The sequence below is a fragment of the Camelina sativa genome, chromosome 17 (genome assembly GCF_030686135.1).
Source record: "Camelina sativa cultivar CO46 ecotype springtype chromosome 17, ASM3068613v1".
In the NCBI taxonomy this organism is placed as follows: Eukaryota; Viridiplantae; Streptophyta; class Magnoliopsida; order Brassicales; family Brassicaceae; genus Camelina; species Camelina sativa.
Genome location: NC_141896.1, coordinates 22,792,391 through 22,799,714, shown reverse-complemented (window position 1 = coordinate 22,799,714; position 7,324 = coordinate 22,792,391). Strand labels below are relative to the sequence as shown.

At 31.5% G+C, this 7,324-nt stretch overlaps 1 pseudogene; it reads right to left on the bottom strand.

Moving 5' to 3' along the window:
* Window positions 1-2,291: 2,291 nt before the first annotated feature.
* Window positions 2,292-2,723, bottom strand: LOC147924218 (calcium-permeable cation-selective channel WeiTsing pseudogene; annotated as a pseudogene).
* Between the last annotated feature and the right edge of the window lie 4,601 nt (window positions 2,724-7,324).

Genomic DNA, 7,324 nt, shown 5'->3' with positions numbered 1-7,324 from the left:
TCGTTAATTTTTTTTTAAAAAAAGTCCACATAAAGGATTTGTGAACTACGTACTTTGTAAATATTTTTAGTTACGTTTGAAGAAGGAACAAATCACAAGTGTTACTATCGGGAGTATTTTAGTAGATTTTTAAATTCTTAGATTTGATTTGTTAAGAAAAGAAATATGAAATATCTCACGTTGATCACACCAGCTATTAATTCATTTACATATTGGCTAATATAGCCCTAGACATTGGTGAAAAAGTTAGGTGGGGGTAGATACTCCAATGTGGTGAGTATGCAGCATGCTTGTAAGGGATCGAACCAAATTAAGTCAGGTGGGGAATGGAGAATTTCGAAATTGGAGTCATGGTAAAAGTCTAGTGATTATGGCGAATAGAACATGCATTTGTTACATAGGTGCTTAAGAGCACTCCCATCGGTCATCCCGTTGGGATGTCTTTTAATTTTTTAATAATAAAATATAAAAAAAAATAAAGTTTTAGTCGGGGTAAATCAGAGACTTGTGTCTCTGCCCACATCTTTTTAGATACTGGGAGACACCTAACGTGTCAAAAGATGATTGGTCTCGTTTTGTTTTGTTTTTTTTTTCTCTTCTCTTCGTTTGTTTCTCTCTATCTCTTTCAACGAAACTAGGAAAGCATGAATGATTTTTCAAAATCGAGTAGAACAACCCAATCGATTTTTCTTTAGGTGAGTCTCTTTTTTTTTACTCTCACCAATTTTGATTCTTTTGTTCTCAGATTCTGATTTTCCCATTAAAAGCTTTTGTAGGGCACACACCTTCTCCATGATCGGTGATCGGTGATCGGTGATTAGGTGGGGTCGCTGCTCAGTGATCGTTGGTTAGGTGATAATTGGAAAGACAATTTTTTTTCTTCTTAAGTTTAGTTTAAATTTAAATATATATAATCTCGACTATGCAAAACAAAATAAATTAAATCAATATATATATATATATAATTATATATATAATTACAAATACGAAATATCGAACTAGTGTATGCCTGTAATTAATTTTGCCTCAATATGGGAAGAAACAAATGGTTAGAGAGTTTTCAAAAATCATCAAAGCTAGCTTTCACTAGAAAATAAAATTATGAAGAAAATCCTAACAAAAGAATAAAAGAATATATGGAAACAAAAAGAACAACAAGTACATGGAGAAGAATGACACAAACAAGCGGCCAAGGATCGTCCCTTTTATGGAATTGTACTTTGTTGTCTCTGGGTAGTTTATATGTCCGATTAGATACGTACTAATTAATCTTTGGTTGTTTTGGAGGATGGAAACTCTTACAGTCTTACTACAACGTTTAATTTTGGATTATAACTGGTAATATAAAACATAAAGTATTTCAGATTCTCTCAAGCTTGATCGGGAGAGAAACAGGATTGAGAAAACATCTTCACTCAAGTGTAAATGTGATATAAGATGAAGGTTAAAATACTAAGAAAGAACCAAAATTATACACAATATAGATAGCGAAAGCAGGCCTCCGAGGGGATTGTGACCTCCCTTTTGAGGGACCAAATGTTTCGGCATTGCAGGCACAATCGTGGAATATCCAAATCTCAAAAAAAAATATACAACACTTTCTCTGGCAAATTGCTACGGGGTGTCTGGCCACATGCCAACGATTGGCGGACCGTCACTTGGGAACGGAAAGAGAATGTCCAAGATGTGGTAACCATTAACCACCTATATTTTTCGAATGCCCTCCTGCTTTCCAAGTATGGGCATCTGCATCTGTGTTTGCGAACCTGGATTTCCTTTTCCGGAGAGCTAAAGATGCAGGAGGTACTTCCCTCAAAGATTATGATAATCTAATTCGTAAACAAAGAAATGGTGTTTTCTTTGTCTGGTAAACAAGTAACAGAGTGTTTCTTTGTCTGGTAAACAAGTAACAGAGTGTTTTTCTTTGTCTGGTAAAAAACGAATTCCCAGATAACCTAATCCTTCTGCAGCTGAAAAATCGAATGAAAACTATAAAAATAGAAAGAAAAAAAAAACCTGAGAGATATTATATAGGACATATAATGGTCAACAAAGGAAGGCAAGTACTGATAATAGATTTTTGTAGAGCATTTAATAATCGAAATTTTACAAAAGAACCGAGTCAACAATAATGTCCGAACTAAAAAAACATAAAATCTTATTTTATTTGGAGCTCTTAAATCAGATACCCGACCATAGTAGTGAGAAATACAAACACATATAAAGATGGAGATACTTAGCTACCCGGTGGCGGGAATTGGAGATCAGAAGACGATCTACTTGAACTTACTTTAAACCGGTGAATCTGCGGCGGTATCCTCTGGGATCACGGGCTCAGATAGAGAGAGATAGACATACATAACAACGAAGAACCAAACAAGCCAGAGAGGAACCACGATCAAAGTGAAAGTTGGCGATATAAGAAAAATGAGTAGGAGAGCTGCGAGAGCCCCAAAGAGATGGCTGACGTGCCCAACAAAGTTACCGATATCAGGTTTGATTCGAAGCTTTACTTCGCAGACACGAAGGATGGTGTAGATAAGAGTGATGACCAAGAAACAGAAGATTATGGCTCGACGGTCTGCTGCGTTGATTGATGATTGGTTTGTGCCCACCTGAAGCAACCCCAAAGCTCCGCCATTGATAAGGATGATACGTTTGTGTACGGTGGAGGAGTAAGTACCGTCATCTATGATCCACCTCCTCCTTTTCCTTGATCTCATTATCAGAACTCCGGTACTGTGTGATTTGGAAAGACATGGCTACTGATAGGAGAAAAATTGGTTAGGGTTTTCCTTTACGTCGTGTCCTTCGTGTGTACGTAAGGATAAAGACCCATGAGATGATGCGGTCCACGTAGATATAAATAATATCAATAAATCATGAACAAGTATTGGAGTCTAGTGAACAATATCGTTCATTTCACTAATTTCAAAGTGAAAGAAATCTATATTTAAATAATGGTATTATAGAATATCTTTCTAATTCAATATAAAAACCGATTTGATTACTTAATTGATCATCAGCTGTTCAGCTCATCATCTCCAATACATCTATAAATTTCACAAATTTTTATAAACATAACAGTTCTGTTCACGTATTTTAACATTAAATTGACTAGGTATTGAGCCCCCGCGATATCGTGGGGGAACTCATTTTAATAAAATATTTATTACAAAATTTATTTAATATATTTTTATTAAACTATAGTATAATAAATTCCAAAAATATAACTCTTAAAAATATTTTAAGAAATATTCCTAAAAATAAATTTATTTTTTACATGTGATTAACGGAAATTTTATGTTGACGTATCGTTCTTAATGAACTTTTAAGTCCATTTAATTAGTGAGTTACCCTTTGACTAGAATATTTACAGATTTTGCCATTGATGTAACTTACACATATTTCACTCAATTATTTTAAGAAAAATTACAATTAAAATATGCAAATGAGAGATACAAATCTTTACGATTAAATAAAAAATGATTAGTGCTATAAACATATAATAGGTAGTTGCATTTTTAAAATAATTTTTAATGTAATTAAATCCCCATATTTTATTTAATTTTTTGAATAAAAAGTCACGATGAAAGACGCAATTGTTCTTTGCTTTTATCCATATTGCTAATATTATATACAAAAATCTCAACTGTTTGTAAAATACACAACTCTACATTTAACAGATGCAACTTTCTAAAGAGACGCAACCATATAATTTTTCTGTCAAAAGAATAATTAAATAATATTCTTTTTAATGAAAAGTCACGATGAAAAGATGCAACTAAATTTTTTTTAATGAAAAGTCACGATGAAACGACGCAACTGTTCTGCGCATTTATTCATATTGCTAATATTATATACAAAAGTCACAACTGTTTGTAAGAGACACAACTCTACATTCAACAGATGCAACTTTATAAAGAGACGCAATCATATAATTATTTTGTCAAAAACTAATTAAATAATATTTTTAATGAAAAGTCACGATGAAAAGATGCGATTGTTCGATGAAAAGATGCAACTGAAATTTTTTTTAATGAAAAGTCACGTTGATAAGATGCGACTGTTCTTCGCATTTATTCAGATTGCTATTATTATATAGACTAAAAGGAAAGTTGGAAATTGTTACAAAAGAAGAACAAATTATATAGATTACTAAAGATATGAATATTTGAATAGACATAATTGCTAAAGATGTGAACATTTGAATAGATACAATTGTTCGTAAAAGACACAACTGTTTGTAAAAGACACAACTCTACATTCAACAAATGCAACTTTTTAAAGAGACACAACCGTATAATTTTTCTGTCAAAAAAAAATAAAATAATAATTTTTTAATAAAAAGTCACGATGAAAAGACACAACTGTTCTTTGCATTTATTCATATTGCTAATATTATATACACAAGTCACAGCTATTTGTAAGTGACACAACTCTACATTAAATAGATGCAACTTTCTAAAGAGACGCAACCATATAATTTTTTTTGTCAAAAAAATAATTAAATAATATTTTTTAATGAAAATTCACGATGAAAAGATGCAACTGAATATTTTAATGAAAAATCACAATTTTTTGAATAAAAAGTCACGATGAAAAGACGCAATTGTTCTTTGCATTTATCCATATTGCTAATATTATATACAAAAATCTCAACTGTTTGTAAAATACACAATTCTACATTCAACAGATGCAACTTTCTAAAGAGAGCAACCATATAATTTTTTTGTCAAAAGAATAATTAAATAATATTTTTTTTTAATGAAAAGTCACGATGAAAATATGCAACTGAATTTTTTAATGAAAAGTCACGATGCAATTGTTCTTCGCATTTATTCATATATTGCTAATATTATATACAAAAATCACAATTGTTTGTAAGAGACACAACTCTACATTCAACATATGCAACTTTCTAAAGAGACTCAATCATATAATTATTTTGTCAAAAAATAATTAAATAATATTTTTTAATGAAAAATCACGATGAAAAGATGCATGTGAATTTTTTTTAAATGAAAAGTCATGATGAAAAGATGCGACTGTTCGATGGAAAAATGTAATTGAATTTTTTTAAATGAAAAGTCACTATGGTCCACTGCAACTGTTCTTCGCATTTATTCGGATTGCTATTATTATATAGATTATACACTTTAATAATGTTATTATATTAAAATGTGATGTGTTAATGTGTGTATTTTATTTTGTGACGTAAGTATATATTGATTTAATTTGTCAATAAGTATATAATCTGAAGTGGGGCACAGACACCCATGTGCCGATCGAGACTAGAATATGCTTTGAAATATCGTCCTCATATAGTTTCTGTTCAGACACACACATAACAACGTAAGCAGTTAGATTTTCTGTAATCCAAAATTCGATTGCTTGCGTTGTTATGTGTGTGTAATTGCTTACGTTGTTATGTGTGTGTCTAATTGTCTATGCATATATATATATATATATATGTATCACTTAGAAGTATATGTCACATGTGATTGAGTGAGAAGGTTGGTCAACGTCAAGTGGATCCCTATCGTCAATCATTTTTTTCTTTTTCCCCAAAGGATCTCTTAGCTAGCAAGCGAATTTCATCTTTGATTTCTGCAAGCAAATTTCATATCAAGTCTCTCTCTCTTTTTGCGGTACTTCTTCAATGTCGAGCTCGTTTTGTTTCATTTTAGAGCGTGTTAATTTACTTGTTTCATATAAATGTGAAAGTTTCGTTTAATGAGAATGAAAACCTAAATTTTTACAAATACTAAATGTGATCGTATGAGGACAACTTGCACACTTTATATCAAAATTATATCTATCGTCTGCATATTCTAGTATGGTCGCTTATTACCATCTCTCCGGTTATATGTAGACCGTGATTATTGTTTTACCTAATTCAAAACCAAAAGAAGAGAATCATACTTTATTCGATGTATAGCAAAGCGAGGATTCATGGAGAACTTAGTCCCCACACTTAAACTTGGGTGAGCTGGCTTGGATGTAGATTTCGGTGAAACTTGAAAGTGTCAAAAACAATGGGCGGTAAGCTAAAAAAAAAACAAGAGAAGTAATACTTCAATTAAATTCCCAATATTATCAATTTTCTTTTAGAAATAAATTGTAAATCTTAATTATAACCAAATTAAACATTTAATTAACGACATATATGATATGATATTCAAAAGGTAAGAACTAAAATAATGAAAAAGAAATACTGTGCATCCAGCCATTTTTAACGAAGCGCACCATGTAAAGAGGAGGAGGGCCGGGGGGCAGCAATCCCGAGATTCAAGCTCTTTTACTGTTTTCAATATCTAAATTATGTTCCTGATGTCGTATGCTACTTCTGTATAAAAACAAGTGATGCTCGAGCATTGTTTTCTTTGTTTAAAATAAGTTTTGTATATTCGATAAAAAGTCATTTTTTATTTAACCATATATTGTTATATTATATTTACAATACCAATTTTAATAGATATTGAACTTTAAAGTAAATTTGTAAGTTTTCTTACTTAGTGTGCATTCAACTAAATCGTTTTTGTTTTTTTGTTTTTTTTATGATATGTACGCAAACGATCGAGCTCTAATTATCAACGTATCGTTCATCAAATGTGGAGAATTTCATTTTCTGTTATGGAGGAGTTGGGGGAGGGGATGACAAAACCTTCTTTTGCATAAAACTGAAAACCCTAAGTGCTCAGTCAATAATTTGATGCGTTTTACATGACTTTGAAGTTTTCGGGGTAGAAAAGGGAAACAACGCGTTGTTGGGTCAACCAATGAAGGAAAATTTCAAATTTAGTCTTTTATCATGCACATACGGGGTTTTTTTTAAAAAAAAAAAAATTCAATTTACCCAAACAAATTATAACAGTACTTTTTCGTTGCAACTTGCAACAGAAGTCACAAAAAGTTAACCATTTAGGTCTATTACAAATGAAACTCAGATAGATCGAAGCAAATTGAACATTACATGCTTTTAGTGAAAGGAGTGCGTGACAGTCTTTGAACTCCCATTAATACTCTGGTCTCTTAGGCTCAGTTTAAGTAAGCTCATGTGACATATTATGTGGTACACGTGCATGGTCCTCTTTTTTTTTTTTTTTTTTGTTGAAGATGAATAACATTCAAATGACCTTTCTTAAAATTGTAAATTCTGTAGAAAAATACTACATACTAATTGATTATGATTATCAACTTAATGCGCACTAGGGCATACCCGTGCTAGAAAAAATGTATCTAGTAAATAGGATATCTGCCTTATATATCTTGTTAAGAAATTATTGTAGCTAGCCATATGCATGACGTATCTATGATTCCT